This window comes from Electrophorus electricus, chromosome 20, assembly GCF_041902795.1.
Source record: "Electrophorus electricus isolate QZ-2024a chromosome 20, ASM4190279v1, whole genome shotgun sequence".
Lineage (NCBI taxonomy): Eukaryota > Metazoa > Chordata > Actinopteri > Gymnotiformes > Gymnotidae > Electrophorus > Electrophorus electricus.
The window spans coordinates 7144771-7167114 of NC_137516.1; the positions used below are offsets into that span (position 1 = coordinate 7144771).

The 22344-nt window shown below is 45.0% G+C and overlaps 1 long non-coding RNA gene and 10 other non-coding genes across 11 annotated transcripts in view; 1 reads left to right on the plus strand and 10 right to left on the minus strand.

The window, feature by feature from the left end:
* The window catches only part of LOC118242957 (uncharacterized), a 40804-nt gene extending 20365 nt beyond the window's left edge, over positions 1–20439 (plus strand). Inside the window, exons 3-4 of the long non-coding RNA XR_014118772.1 lie at positions 19009–19172; positions 20344–20439. This is a non-coding gene — a long non-coding RNA (uncharacterized LOC118242957). The remainder of the gene's footprint in view (positions 1–19008; positions 19173–20343) is intronic.
* trnaa-cgc (transfer RNA alanine (anticodon CGC)) lies at positions 2436–2507 on the minus strand. Its single transcript has one exon. It is a non-coding gene; the product is annotated as a tRNA-Ala (tRNA).
* Positions 3334–3405, minus strand: trnat-ugu (transfer RNA threonine (anticodon UGU)). Its single transcript has one exon. It is a non-coding gene; the product is annotated as a tRNA-Thr (tRNA).
* Positions 5880–5951, minus strand: trnaa-cgc (transfer RNA alanine (anticodon CGC)). The gene has a single exon. It is a non-coding gene; the product is annotated as a tRNA-Ala (tRNA).
* trnat-ugu (transfer RNA threonine (anticodon UGU)) lies at positions 6778–6849 on the minus strand. The gene has a single exon. It is a non-coding gene; the product is annotated as a tRNA-Thr (tRNA).
* On the minus strand, positions 9324–9395 carry trnaa-cgc (transfer RNA alanine (anticodon CGC)). Its single transcript has one exon. It is a non-coding gene; the product is annotated as a tRNA-Ala (tRNA).
* trnat-ugu (transfer RNA threonine (anticodon UGU)) lies at positions 10222–10293 on the minus strand. The gene has a single exon. It is a non-coding gene; the product is annotated as a tRNA-Thr (tRNA).
* On the minus strand, positions 12783–12854 carry trnaa-ugc (transfer RNA alanine (anticodon UGC)). The gene has a single exon. It is a non-coding gene; the product is annotated as a tRNA-Ala (tRNA).
* On the minus strand, positions 13681–13752 carry trnat-ugu (transfer RNA threonine (anticodon UGU)). The gene has a single exon. It is a non-coding gene; the product is annotated as a tRNA-Thr (tRNA).
* trnaa-cgc (transfer RNA alanine (anticodon CGC)) lies at positions 16221–16292 on the minus strand. The gene has a single exon. It is a non-coding gene; the product is annotated as a tRNA-Ala (tRNA).
* Positions 17119–17190, minus strand: trnat-ugu (transfer RNA threonine (anticodon UGU)). Its single transcript has one exon. It is a non-coding gene; the product is annotated as a tRNA-Thr (tRNA).
* Positions 20440–22344: the final 1905 nt, after the last annotated feature.

Here is a 22344-nt window from a genome sequence, read left to right on the forward strand (position 1 = left end):
CCTACAAGTGAACGCGTTACCTGCGTCAGCATTAGGATCGCGAACGTGCTCAAAGTCAGGACACTGTTCTGACCCATGTATAACTGTGAGTAGATACTTCTTGTTCTCTGTCGATCAATGGCATATGTTGAAAGTAAGAGGATTAAAAGTCTACTCGATAGAAATGCATAGGACTCGATTGCCATCCCAACATGAGTTATTGTCAAGCAACGGCATTAGAGTAGCTTGTCATGCCATAACTTAACACTAGTGGAGATGCAGGGGATTGAACGCTGGACCTCATACATGCAAAGCATGCGCTCTAGCACTGATCTACATCCCCTTCTCTTGCCAAGTTATAGGATAATAGCATTGAAAATAGTGACTCCAAATGTTTGGTAATTAGCCAAATGTATTTACATGTATTTACTCACTGGGGGACCTTGTTCCTCTGGTCAAGATCACCAAGGAAGCCTAGTGACCCAAGAAGGAGCACTTGGGACAGGGTTTTAATGTGAAGTGAGTTGGAACCTACCTGGAATAGCAATGGAGTTGTTGTTATCTGGCAAACCCCAATTTCCACTTCTACACACTGTACCACATGTAAACCTGCTTGTAATCTCAGTTAGTAGCATTAAAAGCACAAAAACAAAGGTTATGGTTGCCTGTGGGTGTAGTAGATGGGGGAACAAGATGACAAACGGGAGCACAGTTGCAGAGCATGTCACGTCTGGGACTGTGGCTCCCTTCGATGATTACTTTTAGCAGCGCTTCTCTCAAATGGCTTCTCAAGGGCGCAAACCAGTGATTGTACCTGTGGCTTCCTAAATGGGAGAGTGTGGCACATTTGAGTGACAAATACAAGTTTGAAAGAGCTCCTTAGCTCTGTTTCAGGCTGACCCAAGACAGGGAACCTCTGTTGAAGGGCAATCAAGAGGACAGAGTCAGTTTCTGGCGTGCATCATTGGCTGCGCCGATAGCACCATCTGCGTTGTTAGCGCTAGCGATGCTAGATGTCGCCTGGAATGGAGCGAAGAACGTGTTTAGCTCGTTCGCCAAAGACTCATCCGCACTCATCAGTCCGGAGGGTGGGCTCCTGTAGTCCGTGATCGTCCGTAGTCCCTGCCACAGGGATCTAGAGCCACTCTGCTGGAACTGTGTCTGCAGTTTCCTCCCGTAGCGCCGCTTGGCCTCCCTCAGCGCCCTGCGCACTCCGTTTGCCACAGACTTGTACTCATCCATGTTCCCGCTGATGATCTCCGTGTTGTAGGCAGCAGTGCGAGAGTTCAGAGTTTGTCCACCCAGGGCTTCTGGTTGGGAAACTTCTTGATGGCGGCTCTTGGAATCGTATCGTCCACCAGTTTCCCAATAAACCCTACTACTGCCTCCGTAAACTCGCTGACATCATCAGTGCTGTGCCGGGACATGTCCCAGTCCGCGTCATCCAGAGCGTCCTGCAGAGAGGCCAGCGATTGGTCTGTCCAGCGCGCGACCTCCTTCTGAACCGGAGCTTCCCGTTTCAGCCTTTGTTTATATTTTGCTATGAGGAAGATGGCAGCGTGGTCCGACTTACCAAACGGTGGATGAGCTAGTGCCTTGTAGCTGTCCTTGTATGGGGTGTAGCAGTGGTCGAGTGTCCTATTTCCCCTGGTGGGGAAGGTTACGTGATGGTAAAGGTTGGGCACTGCACGCTTGAGGTTAGCGCTGGACAGACCAATCGGTGGCCGCTCTGCAGGACGCTCTGGATGACGCGGACTGGGACATGTTCCGGCACAGCACTGATGATGTCAGCGAGGTTCTCGTGCCATAACTTAACACTAGTGGAAATGCAGGGGATTGAACGCTGGACCTCATACATGCAAAGCATGCGCTCTAGCACTGATCTACATCCCTTTCTCTTGCCAAGTTATAGGGTAATAGCATTGAAAATAGTGACTCCAAATGTTTGTTAATTGGCCACGAGTATCCTGAATTGTCAAAACTCTGTGATGGGTCAGAAAGGCCTGCCTCATCATCAGGAATGTTTGTGACTCTTCACATAGACTTTGATGATCTGTAAATCCGTAAGTTATGATAAAATATGCACATGTATTTCCTCACTGGGGGACCTTGTTCCTCTGGTCAAGATCACCAAGGAAGCCAAGTGACCCAAGAAGGAGCACTTGGGATAGTGTTTTAATGTGAAGTGAGTTGGAACCTACCTGGAATAGCAGTGGAGCTCTTGTTATCTGGCAGTGCTTCTCTCAAACGGCTTCTTAAGGACGCAAGGGTGCAAACAGTGATTGTACCTGTGGTGTCTTAAGTGGAAGAGTGTGGAACATGTGAGCGACAAGTGCAAGTTCGTAAGAGCTCCTTAGCTCTGATTCAGACTGACCCAAAATAGGGAATATATGTTGAAGAGCAACCAAGCAGACAGATGCAGTTGCTGGCACTTTCATTCTATAAGACAGCCTTTATGGAGATGCTGGGGATTGAACCCAGGACCTCATACATGCGAAGCATGTGCTCTACCTCTGAGCTACATCCCCACAGGAGCGCAAGCATTTTGAAATCTGAAAGATACAGGCACAGTAAACAGTAAATAATGATGCAAGAAGCAGTCGCACGATGAGTCGATTAGTCTCGTTATCGTTCGCCAGCAGCAAATCCAGAAGAACAAATTTGCAAAAACCAAGAACAGAATAGAAAACTGACAAAGTACTTTAAAAAGTTATGTTGGCCAAGACTTTGCAGGCCTGAAGGCTCAGTTGTTCAGCCAAGAAGGCTAGAAATAAGAACAACCTTAAAATCATTGAATACTGCAAGTAGGAAGCGTCAATGTGCCGTACACATCTTACAGCAATGGTGACTGAACAAACAAGGCAAATCCCCAATTTCATATTTTGTAGATTTCCAAGATTACAAATAAAAAGAAGAGAATAATAAGCTTCCTGGTAAGACGGTTTAAGTCAGTTCACTCAAGAATATGCCAGCATGAGGTCACCTCCCATTTCATCTTTTGACTAAGCAAGGTCCGGTTTCTTTGAGTCTCCCTATCAGTTTTATGGAACCTATGGGACAATGGCACCTGTCATTGAAGCAAAGCAGACAATCATCACTAATAAGAGCACGTTTGCTCAACGTGGCGCTGACAGCAATGACATTTTAGTCACTATTTGTGAGATAGAGGAGTCCTGGATCTTGTACAAATATGTTTTGTCCAATGCAAGAAGTGGACTGATGGTGGCTTGCCAATGCAAGAGAAGGAGACGCTGCACGAAGGGGGTAGGCATTGGAGAATTTGCCAGTGCCACGTCAGCTGCTATCATTTCCGTATACATTGTTGACTTAGTTGTCCACTTACGCTGTTGTAAAAGGCACGAACGGGGATCGAACCCGTGGTCTTCGGTTTACAAGACCGACGCCTTGCCGCTTGGCCACCATGCCCGGGGTCAAAATGTAGGTAAGATGTGACCCACATAGTAGCCTACAAGTGAACGCGTTACCTGCGTCAGCATTAGGATCGCGAACGTGCTCAAAGTCAGGACACTGTTCTGACCCATGTATAACTGTGAGTAGATACTTCTTGTTCTCTGTCGATCAATGGCATATGTTGAAAGTAAGAGGATTAAAAGTCTACTCGATAGAAATGCATAGGACTCGATTGCCATCCCAACATGAGTTATTGTCAAGCAACGGCATTAGAGTAGCTTGTCATGCCATAACTTAACACTAGTGGAGATGCAGGGGATTGAACGCTGGACCTCATACATGCAAAGCATGCGCTCTAGCACTGATCTACATCCCCTTCTCTTGCCAAGTTATAGGATAATAGCATTGAAAATAGTGACTCCAAATGTTTGGTAATTAGCCAAATGTATTTACATGTATTTACTCACTGGGGGACCTTGTTCCTCTGGTCAAGATCACCAAGGAAGCCTAGTGACCCAAGAAGGAGCACTTGGGACAGGGTTTTAATGTGAAGTGAGTTGGAACCTACCTGGAATAGCAATGGAGTTGTTGTTATCTGGCAAACCCCAATTTCCACTTCTACACACTGTACCACATGTAAACCTGCTTGTAATCTCAGTTAGTAGCATTAAAAGCACAAAAACAAAGGTTATGGTTGCCTGTGGGTGTAGTAGATGGGGGAACAAGATGACAAACGGGAGCACAGTTGCAGAGCATGTCACGTCTGGGACTGTGGCTCCCTTCGATGATTACTTTTAGCAGCGCTTCTCTCAAATGGCTTCTCAAGGGCGCAAACCAGTGATTGTACCTGTGGCTTCCTAAATGGGAGAGTGTGGCACATTTGAGTGACAAATACAAGTTTGAAAGAGCTCCTTAGCTCTGTTTCAGGCTGACCCAAGACAGGGAACCTCTGTTGAAGGGCAATCAAGAGGACAGAGTCAGTTTCTGGCGTGCATCATTGGCTGCGCCGATAGCACCATCTGCGTTGTTAGCGCTAGCGATGCTAGATGTCGCCTGGAATGGAGCGAAGAACGTGTTTAGCTCGTTCGCCAAAGACTCATCCGCACTCATCAGTCCGGAGGGTGGGCTCCTGTAGCCCGTGATCGTCCGTAGCCCCTGCCACAGGGATCTAGAGCCACTCTGCTGGAACTGTGTCTCCAGTTTCCTCCCGTAGCGCCGCTTGGCCTCCCTCAGCGCCCTGCGCACTCCGTTTGCCACTGACTTGTACTCATCCATGTTCCCGCTGATGATCTCCGTGTTGTAGGCAGCAGTGCGAGAGTTCAGAGTTTGTCCACCCAGGGCTTCTGGTTGGGAAACTTCTTGATGGCGGCTCTTGGAATCGTATCGTCCACCAGTTTCCCAATAAACCCTACTACTGCCTCCGTAAACTCGCTGACATCATCAGTGCTGTGCCGGAACATGTCCCAGTCCGCGTCATCCAGAGCGTCCTGCAGAGTGGCCAGCGATTGGTCTGTCCAGTGCGCGACCTCCTTCTGAACCGGAGCTTCCCGTTTCAGCCTTTGTTTATATTTTGCTATGAGGAAGATGGCAGCGTGGTCCGACTTACCAAACGGTGGATGAGCTAGTGCCTTGTAGCTGTCCTTGTATGGGGTGTAGCAGTGGTCGAGTGTCCTATTTCCCCTGGTGGGGAAGGTTACGTGATGGTAAAGGTTGGGCACTGCACGCTTGAGGTTAGCGCTGGACAGACCAATCGGTGGCCGCTCTGCAGGACGCTCTGGATGACGCGGACTGGGACATGTTCCGGCACAGCACTGATGATGTCAGCGAGGTTCTCGTGCCATAACTTAACACTAGTGGAAATGCAGGGGATTGAACGCTGGACCTCATACATGCAAAGCATGCGCTCTAGCACTGATCTACATCCCTTTCTCTTGCCAAGTTATAGGGTAATAGCATTGAAAATAGTGACTCCAAATGTTTGTTAATTGGCCACGAGTATCCTGAATTGTCAAAACTCTGTGATGGGTCAGAAAGGCCTGCCTCATCATCAGGAATGTTTGTGACTCTTCACATAGACTTTGATGATCTGTAAATCCGTAAGTTATGATAAAATATGCACATGTATTTCCTCACTGGGGGACCTTGTTCCTCTGGTCAAGATCACCAAGGAAGCCAAGTGACCCAAGAAGGAGCACTTGGGATAGTGTTTTAATGTGAAGTGAGTTGGAACCTACCTGGAATAGCAGTGGAGCTCTTGTTATCTGGCAGTGCTTCTCTCAAACGGCTTCTTAAGGACGCAAGGGTGCAAACAGTGATTGTACCTGTGGTGTCTTAAGTGGAAGAGTGTGGAACATGTGAGCGACAAGTACAAGTTCGTAAGAGCTCCTTAGCTCTGATTCAGACTGACCCAAAATAGGGAATATATGTTGAAGAGCAACCAAGCAGACAGATGCAGTTGCTGGCACTTTCATTCTATAAGACAGCCTTTATGGAGATGCTGGGGATTGAACCCAGGACCTCATACATGCGAAGCATGTGCTCTACCTCTGAGCTACATCCCCACGGGAGCGCAAGCATTTTGAAATCTGAAAGATACAGGCACAGTAAACAGTAAATAATGATGCAAGAAGCAGTCGCACGATGAGTCGATTAGTCTCGTTATCGTTCGCCAGCAGCAAATCCAGAAGAACAAATTTGCAAAAACCAAGAACAGAATAGAAAACTGACAAAGTACTTTAAAAAGTTATGTTGGCCAAGACTTTGCAGGCCTGAAGGCTCAGTTGTTCAGCCAAGAAGGCTAGAAATAAGAACAACCTTAAAATCATTGAATACTGCAAGTAGGAAGCGTCAATGTGCCGTACACATCTTACAGCAATGGTGACTGAACAAACAAGGCAAATCCCCAATTTCATATTTTGTAGATTTCCAAGATTACAAATAAAAAGAAGAGAATAATAAGCTTCCTGGTAAGACGGTTTAAGTCAGTTCACTCAAGAATATGCCAGCATGAGGTCACCTCCCATTTCATCTTTTGACTAAGCAAGGTCCGGTTTCTTTGAGTCTCCCTATCAGTTTTATGGAACCTATGGGACAATGGCACCTGTCATTGAAGCAAAGCAGACAATCATCACTAATAAGAGCACGTTGGCTCAACGTGGCGCTGACAGCAATGACATTTTAGTCACTATTTGTGAGATAGAGGAGTCCTGGATCTTGTACAAATATGTTTTGTCCAATGCAAGAAGTGGACTGATGGTGGCTTGCCAATGCAAGAGAAGGAGACGCTGCACGAAGGGGGTAGGCATTGGAGAATTTGCCAGTGCCACGTCAGCTGCTATCATTTCCGTATACATTGTTGACTTAGTTGTCCACTTACGCTGTTGTAAAAGGCACGAACGGGGATCGAACCCGTGGTCTTCGGTTTACAAGACCGACGCCTTGCCGCTTGGCCACCATGCCCGGGGTCAAAATGTAGGTAAGATGTGACCCACATAGTAGCCTACAAGTGAACGCGTTACCTGCGTCAGCATTAGGATCGCGAACGTGCTCAAAGTCAGGACACTGTTCTGACCCATGTATAACTGTGAGTAGATACTTCTTGTTCTCTGTCGATCAATGGCATATGTTGAAAGTAAGAGGATTAAAAGTCTACTCGATAGAAATGCATAGGACTCGATTGCCATCCCAACATGAGTTATTGTCAAGCAACGGCATTAGAGTAGCTTGTCATGCCATAACTTAACACTAGTGGAGATGCAGGGGATTGAACGCTGGACCTCATACATGCAAAGCATGCGCTCTAGCACTGATCTACATCCCCTTCTCTTGCCAAGTTATAGGATAATAGCATTGAAAATAGTGACTCCAAATGTTTGGTAATTAGCCAAATGTATTTACATGTATTTACTCACTGGGGGACCTTGTTCCTCTGGTCAAGATCACCAAGGAAGCCTAGTGACCCAAGAAGGAGCACTTGGGACAGGGTTTTAATGTGAAGTGAGTTGGAACCTACCTGGAATAGCAATGGAGTTGTTGTTATCTGGCAAACCCCAATTTCCACTTCTACACACTGTACCACATGTAAACCTGCTTGTAATCTCAGTTAGTAGCATTAAAAGCACAAAAACAAAGGTTATGGTTGCCTGTGGGTGTAGTAGATGGGGGAACAAGATGACAAACGGGAGCACAGTTGCAGAGCATGTCACGTCTGGGACTGTGGCTCCCTTCGATGATTACTTTTAGCAGCGCTTCTCTCAAATGGCTTCTCAAGGGCGCAAACCAGTGATTGTACCTGTGGCTTCCTAAATGGGAGAGTGTGGCACATTTGAGTGACAAATACAAGTTTGAAAGAGCTCCTTAGCTCTGTTTCAGGCTGACCCAAGACAGGGAACCTCTGTTGAAGGGCAATCAAGAGGACAGAGTCAGTTTCTGGCGTGCATCATTGGCTGCGCCGATAGCACCATCTGCGTTGTTAGCGCTAGCGATGCTAGATGTCGCCTGGAATGGAGCGAAGAACGTGTTTAGCTCGTTCGCCAAAGACTCATCCGCACTCATCAGTCCGGAGGGTGGGCTCCTGTAGCCCGTGATCGTCCGTAGCCCCTGCCACAGGGATCTAGAGCCACTCTGCTGGAACTGTGTCTCCAGTTTCCTCCCGTAGCGCCGCTTGGCCTCCCTCAGCGCCCTGCGCACTCCGTTTGCCACTGACTTGTACTCATCCATGTTCCCGCTGATGATCTCCGTGTTGTAGGCAGCAGTGCGAGAGTTCAGAGTTTGTCCACCCAGGGCTTCTGGTTGGGAAACTTCTTGATGGCGGCTCTTGGAATCGTATCGTCCACCAGTTTCCCAATAATCCCTACTACTGCCTCCGTAAACTCGCTGACATCATCAGTGCTGTGCCGGAACATGTCCCAGTCCGCGTCATCCAGAGCGTCCTGCAGAGTGGCCAGCGATTGGTCTGTCCAGTGCGCGACCTCCTTCTGAACCGGAGCTTCCCGTTTCAGCCTTTGTTTATATTTTGCTATGAGGAAGATGGCAGCGTGGTCCGACTTACCAAACGGTGGATGAGCTAGTGCCTTGTAGCTGTCCTTGTATGGGGTGTAGCAGTGGTCGAGTGTCCTATTTCCCCTGGTGGGGAAGGTTACGTGATGGTAAAGGTTGGGCACTGCACGCTTGAGGTTAGCGCTGGACAGACCAATCGGTGGCCGCTCTGCAGGACGCTCTGGATGACGCGGACTGGGACATGTTCCGGCACAGCACTGATGATGTCAGCGAGGTTCTCGTGCCATAACTTAACACTAGTGGAAATGCAGGGGATTGAACGCTGGACCTCATACATGCAAAGCATGCGCTCTAGCACTGATCTACATCCCTTTCTCTTGCCAAGTTATAGGGTAATAGCATTGAAAATAGTGACTCCAAATGTTTGTTAATTGGCCACGAGTATCCTGAATTGTCAAAACTCTGTGATGGGTCAGAAAGGCCTGCCTCATCATCAGGAATGTTTGTGACTCTTCACATAGACTTTGATGATCTGTAAATCCGTAAGTTATGATAAAATATGCACATGTATTTCCTCACTGGGGGACCTTGTTCCTCTGGTCAAGATCACCAAGGAAGCCAAGTGACCCAAGAAGGAGCACTTGGGATAGTGTTTTAATGTGAAGTGAGTTGGAACCTACCTGGAATAGCAGTGGAGCTCTTGTTATCTGGCAGTGCTTCTCTCAAACGGCTTCTTAAGGACGCAAGGGTGCAAACAGTGATTGTACCTGTGGTGTCTTAAGTGGAAGAGTGTGGAACATGTGAGCGACAAGTACAAGTTCGTAAGAGCTCCTTAGCTCTGATTCAGACTGACCCAAAATAGGGAATATATGTTGAAGAGCAACCAAGCAGACAGATGCAGTTGCTGGCACTTTCATTCTATAAGACAGCCTTTATGGAGATGCTGGGGATTGAACCCAGGACCTCATACATGCGAAGCATGTGCTCTACCTCTGAGCTACATCCCCACGGGAGCGCAAGCATTTTGAAATCTGAAAGATACAGGCACAGTAAACAGTAAATAATGATGCAAGAAGCAGTCGCACGATGAGTCGATTAGTCTCGTTATCGTTCGCCAGCAGCAAATCCAGAAGAACAAATTTGCAAAAACCAAGAACAGAATAGAAAACTGACAAAGTACTTTAAAAAGTTATGTTGGCCAAGACTTTGCAGGCCTGAAGGCTCAGTTGTTCAGCCAAGAAGGCTAGAAATAAGAACAACCTTAAAATCATTGAATACTGCAAGTAGGAAGCGTCAATGTGCCGTACACATCTTACAGCAATGGTGACTGAACAAACAAGGCAAATCCCCAATTTCATATTTTGTAGATTTCCAAGATTACAAATAAAAAGAAGAGAATAATAAGCTTCCTGGTAAGACGGTTTAAGTCAGTTCACTCAAGAATATGCCAGCATGAGGTCACCTCCCATTTCATCTTTTGACTAAGCAAGGTCCGGTTTCTTTGAGTCTCCCTATCAGTTTTATGGAACCTATGGGACAATGGCACCTGTCATTGAAGCAAAGCAGACAATCATCACTAATAAGAGCACGTTGGCTCAACGTGGCGCTGACAGCAATGACATTTTAGTCACTATTTGTGAGATAGAGGAGTCCTGGATCTTGTACAAATATGTTTTGTCCAATGCAAGAAGTGGACTGATGGTGGCTTGCCAATGCAAGAGAAGGAGACGCTGCACGAAGGGGGTAGGCATTGGAGAATTTGCCAGTGCCACGTCAGCTGCTATCATTTCCGTATACATTGTTGACTTAGTTGTCCACTTACGCTGTTGTAAAAGGCACGAACAGGGATCGAACCCGTGGTCTTCGGTTTACAAGACCGACGCCTTGCCGCTTGGCCACCATGCCCGGGGTCAAAATGTAGGTAAGATGTGACCCACATAGTAGCCTACAAGTGAACGCGTTACCTGCGTCAGCATTAGGATCGCGAACGTGCTCAAAGTCAGGACACTGTTCTGACCCATGTATAACTGTGAGTAGATACTTCTTGTTCTCTGTCGATCAATGGCATATGTTGAAAGTAAGAGGATTAAAAGTCTACTCGATAGAAATGCATAGGACTCGATTGCCATCCCAACATGAGTTATTGTCAAGCAACGGCATTAGAGTAGCTTGTCATGCCATAACTTAACACTAGTGGAGATGCAGGGGATTGAACGCTGGACCTCATACATGCAAAGCATGCGCTCTAGCACTGATCTACATCCCCTTCTCTTGCCAAGTTATAGGATAATAGCATTGAAAATAGTGACTCCAAATGTTTGGTAATTAGCCAAATGTATTTACATGTATTTACTCACTGGGGGACCTTGTTCCTCTGGTCAAGATCACCAAGGAAGCCTAGTGACCCAAGAAGGAGCACTTGGGACAGGGTTTTAATGTGAAGTGAGTTGGAACCTACCTGGAATAGCAATGGAGTTGTTGTTATCTGGCAAACCCCAATTTCCACTTCTACACACTGTACCACATGTAAACCTGCTTGTAATCTCAGTTAGTAGCATTAAAAGCACAAAAACAAAGGTTATGGTTGCCTGTGGGTGTAGTAGATGGGGGAACAAGATGACAAACGGGAGCACAGTTGCAGAGCATGTCACGTCTGGGACTGTGGCTCCCTTCGATGATTACTTTTAGCAGCGCTTCTCTCAAATGGCTTCTCAAGGGCGCAAACCAGTGATTGTACCTGTGGCTTCCTAAATGGGAGAGTGTGGCACATTTGAGTGACAAATACAAGTTTGAAAGAGCTCCTTAGCTCTGTTTCAGGCTGACCCAAGACAGGGAACCTCTGTTGAAGGGCAATCAAGAGGACAGAGTCAGTTTCTGGCGTGCATCATTGGCTGCGCCGATAGCACCATCTGCGTTGTTAGCGCTAGCGATGCTAGATGTCGCCTGGAATGGAGCGAAGAACGTGTTTAGCTCGTTCGCCAAAGACTCATCCGCACTCATCAGTCCGGAGGGTGGGCTCCTGTAGTCCGTGATCGTCCGTAGTCCCTGCCACAGGGATCTAGAGCCACTCTGCTGGAACTGTGTCTCCAGTTTCCTCCCGTAGCGCCGCTTGGCCTCCCTCAGCGCCCTGCGCACTCCGTTTGCCACTGACTTGTACTCATCCATGTTCCCGCTGATGATCTCCGTGTTGTAGGCAGCAGTGCGAGAGTTCAGAGTTTGTCCACCCAGGGCTTCTGGTTGGGAAACTTCTTGATGGCGGCTCTTGGAATCGTATCGTCCACCAGTTTCCCAATAAACCCTACTACTGCCTCCGTAAACTCGCTGACATCATCAGTGCTGTGCCGGGACATGTCCCAGTCCGCGTCATCCAGAGCGTCCTGCAGAGAGGCCAGCGATTGGTCTGTCCAGCGCGCGACCTCCTTCTGAACCGGAGCTTCCCGTTTCAGCCTTTGTTTATATTTTGCTATGAGGAAGATGGCAGCGTGGTCCGACTTACCAAACGGTGGATGAGCTAGTGCCTTGTAGCTGTCCTTGTATGGGGTGTAGCAGTGGTCGAGTGTCCTATTTCCCCTGGTGGGGAAGGTTACGTGATGGTAAAGGTTGGGCACTGCACGCTTGAGGTTAGCGCTGGACAGACCAATCGGTGGCCGCTCTGCAGGACGCTCTGGATGACGCGGACTGGGACATGTTCCGGCACAGCACTGATGATGTCAGCGAGGTTCTCGTGCCATAACTTAACACTAGTGGAAATGCAGGGGATTGAACGCTGGACCTCATACATGCAAAGCATGCGCTCTAGCACTGATCTACATCCCTTTCTCTTGCCAAGTTATAGGGTAATAGCATTGAAAATAGTGACTCCAAATGTTTGTCAATTGGCCACGAGTATCCTGAATTGTCAAAACTCTGTGATGGGTCAGAAAGGCCTGCCTCATCATCAGGAATGTTTGTGACTCTTCACATAGACTTTGATGATCTGTAAATCCGTAAGTTATGATAAAATATGCACATGTATTTCCTCACTGGGGGACCTTGTTCCTCTGGTCAAGATCACCAAGGAAGCCAAGTGACCCAAGAAGGAGCACTTGGGATAGTGTTTTAATGTGAAGTGAGTTGGAACCTACCTGGAATAGCAGTGGAGCTCTTGTTATCTGGCAGTGCTTCTCTCAAACGGCTTCTTAAGGACGCAAGGGTGCAAACAGTGATTGTACCTGTGGTGTCTTAAGTGGAAGAGTGTGGAACATGTGAGCGACAAGTACAAGTTCGTAAGAGCTCCTTAGCTCTGATTCAGACTGACCAAAAATAGGGAATATATGTTGAAGAGCAACCAAGCAGACAGATGCAGTTGCTGGCACTTTCTTAACAAGCACTTTCATTCTATAAGACAGACTTCATGGAGATGCTGGGGATTGAACCCAGGACCTCATACATGCAAAGCATGTGCTCTACCTCTGAGCTACATCCCCACGGGAGCGCACGCATTTTGAAATCTGAAAGACACAGGCACAGTAAACAGTAAATAATGATGCAAGAAGCAGTCGCACGATGAGTCGATTAGTCTCGTTATCGTTCGCCAGCAGCAAATCCAGAAGAACAAATTTGCAAAAACCAAGAACAGAATAGAAAACTGACAAAGTACTTTAAAAAGTTATGTTGGCCAAGACTTTGCAGGCCTGAAGGCTCAGTTGTTCAGCCAAGAAGGCTAGAAATAAGAACAACCTTAAAATCATTGAATACTGCAAGTAGGAAGCGTCAATGTGCCGTACACATCTTACAGCAATGGTGACTGAACAAACAAGGCAAATCCCCAATTTCATATTTTGTAGATTTCCAAGATTACAAATAAAAAGAAGAGAATAATAAGCTTCCTGGTAAGACGGTTTAAGTCAGTTCACTGAAGAATATGCCAGCATGAGGTCACCTCCCATTTCATCTTTTGACTAAGCAAGGTCCGGTTTCTTTGAGTCTCCCTATCAGTTTTATGGAACCTATGGGACAATGGCACCTGTCATTGAAGCAAAGCAGACAAACATCACTAATAAGAGCACGTTGGCTCAACGTGGCGCTGACAGCAATGACATTATAGTCACTATTTGTGAGATAGAGGAGTCCTGGATCTTGTACAAATATGTTTTGTCCAATGCAAGAAGTGGACTGATGGTGGCTTGCCAATGCAAGAGAAGGAGACGCTGCACGAAGGGGGTAGGCATTGGAGAATTTGCCAGTGCCACGTCAGCTGCTATCATTTCCGTAAACATTGTTGACTTAGTTGTCCACTTACGCTGTTGTAAAAGGCACGAACGGGGATCGAACCCGTGGTCTTCGGTTTACAAGACCGACGCCTTGCCGCTTGGCCACCATGCCCGGGGTCAAAATGTAGGTAAGATGTGACCCACATAGTAGCCTACAAGTGAACGCGTTACCTGCGTCAGCATTAGGATCGCGAACGTGCTCAAAGTCAGGACACTGTTCTGACCCATGTATAACTGTGAGTAGATACTTCTTGTTCTCTGTCGATCAATGGCATATGTTGAAAGTAAGAGGATTAAAAGTCTACTCGATAGAAATGCATAGGACTCGATTGCCATCCCAACATGAGTTATTGTCAAGCAACGGCATTAGAGTAGCTTGTCATGCCATAACTTAACACTAGTGGAGATGCAGGGGATTGAACGCTGGACCTCATACATGCAAAGCATGCGCTCTAGCACTGATCTACATCCCCTTCTCTTGCCAAGTTATAGGATAATAGCATTGAAAATAGTGACTCCAAATGTTTGGTAATTAGCCAAATGTATTTACATGTATTTACTCACTGGGGGACCTTGTTCCTCTGGTCAAGATCACCAAGGAAGCCTAGTGACCCAAGAAGGAGCACTTGGGACAGGGTTTTAATGTGAAGTGAGTTGGAACCTACCTGGAATAGCAATGGAGTTGTTGTTATCTGGCAAACCCCAATTTCCACTTCTACACACTGTACCACATGTAAACCTGCTTGTAATCTCAGTTAGTAGCATTAAAAGCACAAAAACAAAGGTTATGGTTGCCTGTGGGTGTAGTAGATGGGGGAACAAGATGACAAACGGGAGCACAGTTGCAGAGCATGTCACGTCTGGGACTGTGGCTCCCTTCGATGATTACTTTTAGCAGCGCTTCTCTCAAATGGCTTCTCAAGGGCGCAAACCAGTGATTGTACCTGTGGCTTCCTAAATGGGAGAGTGTGGCACATTTGAGTGACAAATACAAGTTTGAAAGAGCTCCTTAGCTCTGTTTCAGGCTGACCCAAGACAGGGAACCTCTGTTGAAGGGCAATCAAGAGGACAGAGTCAGTTTCTGGCGTGCATCATTGGCTGCGCCGATAGCACCATCTGCGTTGTTAGCGCTAGCGATGCTAGATGTCGCCTGGAATGGAGCGAAGAACGTGTTTAGCTCGTTCGCCAAAGACTCATCCGCAGTCATCAGTCCGGAGGGTGGGCTCCTGTAGTCCGTGATCGTCCGTAGTCCCTGCCACAGGGATCTAGAGCCACTCTGCTGGAACTGTGTCTCCAGTTTCCTCCCGTAGCGCCGCTTGGCCTCCCTCAGCGCCCTGCGCACTCCGTTTGCCACAGACTTGTACTCATCCATGTTCCTGCTGATGATCTCCGTGTTGTAGGCAGCAGTGCGAGAGTTCAGAGTTTGTCCACCCAGGGCTTCTGGTTGGGAAACTTCTTGATGGCGGCTCTTGGAATCGTATCGTCCACCAGTTTCCCAATAAACCCTACTACTGCCTCCGTAAACTCGCTGACATCATTAGTGCTGTGCCGGGACATGTCCCAGTCCGCGTCATCCAGAGCGTCCTGCAGAGAGGCCAGCGATTGGTCTGTCCAGCGCGCGACCTCCTTCTGAACCGGAGCTTCCCGTTTCAGCCTTTGTTTATATTTTGCTATGAGGAAGATGGCAGCGTGGTCCGACTTACCAAACGGTGGATGAGCTAGTGCCTTGTAGCTGTCCTTGTATGGGGTGTAGCAGTGGTCGAGTGTCCTATTTCCCCTGGTGGGGAAGGTTACGTGGTGGTAAAGGTTGGGCACTGCACGCTTGAGGTTAGCGCTGGACAGACCAATCGGTGGCCGCTCTGCAGGACGCTCTGGATGACGCGGACTGGGACATGTTCCGGCACAGCACTGATGATGTCAGCGAGGTTCTCGTGCCATAACTTAACACTAGTGGAAATGCAGGGGATTGAATGCTGGACCTCATACATTCAAAGCATGCGCTCTAGCACTGATCTACATCCCTTTCTCTTGCCAAGTTATAGGGTAATAGCATTGAAAATAGTGACTCCAAATGTTTGTCAATTGGCCACGAGTATCCTTAATTGTCAAAACTCTTTGATGGGTCAGAAAGGCCTGCCTCATCATCAGGAATGTTTGTGACTCTTCACATAGACTTTGATGATCTGTAAATCCGTAAGTTATGATAAAATATGCACATGTATTTCCTCACTGGGGGACCTTGTTCCTCTGGTCAAGATCACCAAGGAAGCCAAGTGACCCAAGAAGGAGCACTTGGGATAGTGTTTTAATGTGAAGTGAGTTGGAACCTACCTGGAATAGCAGTGGAGCTCTTGTTATCTGGCAGTGCTTCTCTCAAACGGCTTCTTAAGGACGCAAGGGTGCAAACAGTGATTGTACCTGTGGTGTCTTAAGTGGAAGAGTGTGGAACATGTGAGCGACAAGTACGTAAGAGCTCCTTAGCTCTGATTCAGACTGACCCAAAATAGGGAATATATGTTGAAGAGCAACCAAGCAGACAGATGCAGTTGCTGGCACTTTCATTCTATAAGACAGCCTTTATGGAGATGCTGGGGATTGAACCCAGGACCTCATACATGCGAAGCATGTGCTCTACCTCTGAGCTACATCCCCACGGGAGCGCAAGCATTTTGAAATCTGAAAGATACAGGCACAGTAAACAGTAAATAATGATGCAAGAAGCAGTCGCACGATGAGTCGATTAGTCTCGTTATCGTTCGCCAGCAGCAAATCCAGAAGAACAAATTTGCAAAAACCAAGAACAGAATAGAAAACTGACAAAGTACTTTAAAAAGTTATGTTGGCCAAGACTTTGCAGGCCTGAAGGCTCAGTTGTTCAGCCAAGAAGGCTAGAAATAAGAACAACCTTAAAATCATTGAATACTGCAAGTAGGAAGCGTCAATGTGCCGTACACATCTTACAGCAATGGTGACTGAACAAACAAGGCAAATCCCCAATTTCATATTTTGTAGATTTCCAAGATTACAAATAAAAAGAAGAGAATAATAAGCTTCCTGGTAAGACGGTTTAAGTCAGTTCACTCAAGAATATGCCAGCATGAGGTCACCTCCCATTTCATCTTTTGACTAAGCAAGGTCCGGTTTCTTTGAGTCTCCCTATCAGTTTTATGGAACCTATGGGACAATGGCACCTGTCATTGAAGCAAAGCAGACAATCATCACTAATAAGAGCACGTTTGCTCAACGTGGCGCTGACAGCAATGACATTTTAGTCACTATTTGTGAGATAGAGGAGTCCTGGATCTTGTACAAATATGTTTTGTCCAATGCAAGAAGTGGACTGATGGTGGCTTGCCAATGCAAGAGAAGGAGACGCTGCACGAAGGGGGTAGGCATTGGAGAATTTGCCAGTGCCACGTCAGCTGCTATCATTTCCGTAAACATTGTTGACTTAGTTGTCCACTTACGCTGTTGTAAAAGGCACGAACGGGGATCGAACCCGTGGTCTTCGGTTTACAAGACCGACGCCTTGCCGCTTGGCCACCATGCCCAGGGTCAAAATGTAGGTAAGATGTGACCCACATAGTAGCCTACAAGTGAACGCGTTACCTGCGTCAGCATTAGGATCGCGAACGTGCTCAAAGTCAGGACACTGTTCTGACCCATGTATAACTGTGAGTAGATACTTCTTGTTCTCTGTCGATCAATGGCATATGTTGAAAGTAAGAGGATTAAAAGTCTACTCGATAGAAATGCATAGGACTCGATTGCCATCCCAACATGAGTTATTGTCAAGCAACGGCATTAGAGTAGCTTGTCATGCCATAACTTAACACTAGTGGAGATGCAGGGGATTGAACGCTGGACCTCATACATGCAAAGCATGCGCTCTAGCACTGATCTACATCCCCTTCTCTTGCCAAGTTATAGGATAATAGCATTGAAAATAGTGACTCCAAATGTTTGGTAATTAGCCAAATGTATTTACATGTATTTACTCACTGGGGGACCTTGTTCCTCTGGTCAAGATCACCAAGGAAGCCTAGTGACCCAAGAAGGAGCACTTGGGACAGGGTTTTAATGTGAAGTGAGTTGGAACCTACCTGGAATAGCAATGGAGTTGTTGTTATCTGGCAAACCCCAATTTCCACTTCTACACACTGTACCACATGTAAACCTGCTTGTAATCTCAGTTAGTAGCATTAAAAGCACAAAAACAAAGGTTATGGTTGCCTGTGGGTGTAGTAGATGGGGGAACAAGATGACAAACGGGAGCACAGTTGCAGAGCATGTCACGTCTGGGACTGTGGCTCCCTTCGATGATTACTTTTAGCAGCGCTTCTCTCAAACGGCTTCTCAAGGCCGCAGACAGTGATTGTACCTGTGCTCTTCAGTTTTAAAGAACACCACCTTGCCACTAGGTCCTCATGCCTTGCGTTGAAGTTGGAAATAGAACACAAAGCACAGATCAAACACAGCAGTGGGAAAAGGCTTCTTAAGTATGAGTGTGGCACATGTCTGTGACAATCACAAGTTCGAAAGAGCTCCTTAGCTTTCTTTCAGACTCACTAAAGATAGGGCACCTATGTTGAAGGGCAATCAAGAGGACAGACAGTTTCTGGCACTTCCTTCGCATTTGTTTTCAGTCTATAAGAGCCTTTATAGAGATGCTTGGTACTGAACAGCACAGTGGCAGACTTTGTCACCTCAGGAACTGTGGCTCCCTTCCGTGACTACTTTTAGCAGTGTTTCCCTCAAATGGCTCCAAAAGGTCACAAACAGTAATCATACCCCCTAGTCTTAGCACCACATTGACATTTATTTGGAGTAACCGCTCAAACCCTATATTCAGTCCCTTTGTTACAATTGCTGCATATTTGACTACTCCATTTTATGCATGTTCATCACCTCATCTCTGTTCCCCCACTCTTACATGTTTCAGAGGCAGCAGTGGTGAAAAGAATTACTGCAAACATTTGTTTTTAGCTTTAACTTTAAACAACATCTTTTATTAGACTGGTTTGGGAACACCTGGAATTTAAATCCTGAAAGCTTTTGGACCCACATGAACTATCATACTTTGTTTTTATTTAATGTTTTATTTAGGGTATCTCAAGGAAAACAAAAATATTAATTTAGGGTCAGCCATTCTCACTTTAACTTATGAGTGTACATGCCCATTGGGTCAATGCTTTGGAGTCCATGAGGTTTGTACTTTATTTTTTTGCAATGAATCTGTAGACATAGAAATAAACTTGATCACAGATGAGTACTCAAGCTCATCTTTGCACCCAATCTTTTCCTTTAAAGGTCAACTAAGATTTGTTAAATACTTAAAATGTATTTGTGTTTCAAATGTTTGTTACAGTGAAATGGAATCTGAATGATGAAGGAATGCATCACCAGCTAAATTTCATTGAGAATTTTGCCACAGGGTGCATTTTCAACATTTTGGTAATCAATGTCTTTGTCACAGCATTCGGGGTTCAATAGCCTAACCAGAATGAATAATTTGTGCATCATAATTTACAGGTATACACCAAACACACACAGTAATAAAGTATGCCAAATATATTTACTTTTCACATACACACATAACACATATACACAACCAGATACACAATCTCAGTGCATTACAACACTGTTTCATGAAGGCCTGGGTACATACTGTAGATGCAGCAAATAGATCAAATTTAGTCAAACTTGAAGTAAAGTTATAGGTAAATATATGCCACCATAGCTTTATTAAATGCTCTTATAACCTATTCATTGTCTCAATGTCATGTGTAGAATGTCAAAATCAGTCACATTTCATTATTTTAATAAGTATTTAAATGTAGTCTTCTCAGAATTGAATTTGCAACACGAGCAAACTATATTCACCTTTTCACAGGCTTGAGATCCATATGAGAATTGATTCAAAACCACAGACAAATCACATCAAGTGAAAATCAGCTTAGGACATTTTATAGATTTAGTACCATTTATAGATGTAGGTTCAATTTCCTGTTCATGTCCATACATCATTATGTATACATGTGTGAGTATGTGTGTGTGTGCATTTGTTTTTGTGTGGGTATCACCTGCCTCCCACAAAAACCCCAGTCCTCACATAAATAAGGCATAGACCATTTGCGCAAGCAAATCACATGTATGGGGTCATTTTACAGTGTAATGGTAAATTTCAGAAATACTTGGTCTCAACATCTAATTGGTTTTAGAGAGATATGATGCTAAAGAAGGAAGGTTTCTGAGTCTGCAATTTAACCTCAGTCATAAAAGTCCATGTATAATTTAGAAAGGAAAAAATTGAAGCGATAGGAAATTTAGGAGCACAGATAAAAATCCTGGTTTATTCTTTGATGTGTAAATACCTCCATGGCACTTTATATCTTCCGTCTCTCTGTATGATTGCTTTCTCAGACATGCAATGGAAGATGTGAATGCCCATGTGCACGCACACACACACACACTCACACACACACACATGGGGGGGGGGGGGGAATATATAGAGAGAGAGATTTTAATTCATTTTGACCTTCATTTCTTTCTACTTCCTTGTTACATTAAAATGACCTTCATAAATACATGCTATTGAACGCACAGTCTGATCAAGTATGTACTGCTTTCAAAGCCTCACATATACTAATATGTGAAGACCTATTTGGTTCACTATCTTAACTAGCAGACTGAATCTGGACAGTTTCAGGTATCTGGGCACTGTTGAAGAAGAAAGTTATGTGGAGAAAGTACACCCTCTAGAGTTCCTTGTTGAACTGCAACAGCACACTGCCTTGGTAAGTACTGATACTTAACATTCACTCATGCACAAAGATATGCATGCATGCATGCACAAACACACACATAAACACACAGACACAATCCTGCACACTACATCTTGTGCAAAACAATTTAAATATTTATATAGAACATTGTGGGGTCTGATGTTAGCATTTGTTTTTCTAGAAATTTCCCATACTGCTTGCTGTAATATTCTAGTCTCTCTGAAAGGATAATACATTGGATATGGAAAGTTATTTTTGCACAATTGCTAAAACACAGTTCTTACATAATGCACATTTTGCATTTTAAAAGCAGTTGCCTGAGACCCTAAAATATTCTGTAAAACACAGCTTGTACCCATCAGGGGAAATTCCTGAGGGCCAAGCATTTGTTTTTTTTTAAAAAATTGAGTGCAAGTACATATCTGCTACAGACAATTGCATGAAAAGATGATCTTTTATGAATTTTCTGGACATCGAATTACACATATTGCATATGGGTATCATTCACATGCAACTAGCTGTTTATCAACTACTTGGCTAAACATACTAAAGGTCATTGAGGGGTGTTTTGTAATGAAACGGAATCTAACAAGCATAGCTTCCCTCCAACTCTTGTCAAGTATTGGATTTATATTTAAATCTGGCTGCTCTATTTTACACACGCTTTCCTTTGCAAGCTAGAATTTTTTTTATTTTTTTTTGGCAAAACCACATCATTTCCATTTTGGCCTCCACTGAAAGATGACCTCTGCAGACTGTTGCTTTGACCAGTTCTATTCTTCCATAAAGCATTGTGCATACAAATACAACACAACATACATGACTCCCATTCTACCTGTATGTAAATAATCATACAAAAAGAATTGTCTAAGCGTAATCCTAAAGATAACCCTAACCTTAATCTCAGGAATCAAATTAAGAGGTTTAAACTCCCACAAACATCACAAACACTTCTCTGTATTTGTGAGAATGGCTGGCCTTTTCCACCAATCAAAATAAAGAGCTATCAATCTAATATTAAATAATGTAAGTCAATTATAAATTGGTCAGTTCATAGGTTAAACACTTCTCTTCAGTACTGTATGGAATCTGTCAACCCAACTGTATAAGAGCTTTAAATATAATATTCAGATTATTCAAATCTTTACATCTGTGTCATGATATGCAAGGAAAACCTTAAAACTAAATATAATTCAAACATGTATTAATTCAAGATGTTTTAAAACTGGCAATCAATAGAGAGACCCTTACATGTGTTCTTAGAAAAAAATCAGTGCCAAATATCTGGAATTATAACAAACCTTGAAATCTCAGCAAGATATCAACCTCTTAAAACAACATTTACTTGTTTTTACTTTTTTACTGTCACCAGCTGACAGCAACAATTGTTGGACTTAATTTGATACAACACATATTCCAAAATCTCTGGGACCCGAGATGTGTACTTCGTTTTTGTCTTCCTTCATTCCCTTTGGTTCCATACTAATACATGGGATGTTTTGCACCACTAAAAACATTTCGAAAATACAGTAATCTGTTGAATCTGTTGGTTCAGCTCACAATCTGACTATGATGACATGAGGATAGATCAGAGCTTTTGTACTGGACGTTGACAGAAACAGTCGTAAACAAGCTGTGGTGCATAAATAGAAGGGTGCAAACATAGCGGTGGAGGAATAATGCACGCACACACACAACCTGATTAGGACTGCAGTCACTGTCGTACAGTCACGTAAATGGGAGTGTGTATTTCGTGACACAGTCACATATGGTTGTTACACTGCAACATCGGCACGATTTTTCATTTATAGGAAATTAACATACAAATCCTTGTGCCAGCGCTTGCCCATGTCATGCGACCGTAACGCGAAAACATTCAAATTGACACCCAGGTTTTATCATCCAAGGGACTGGACGTG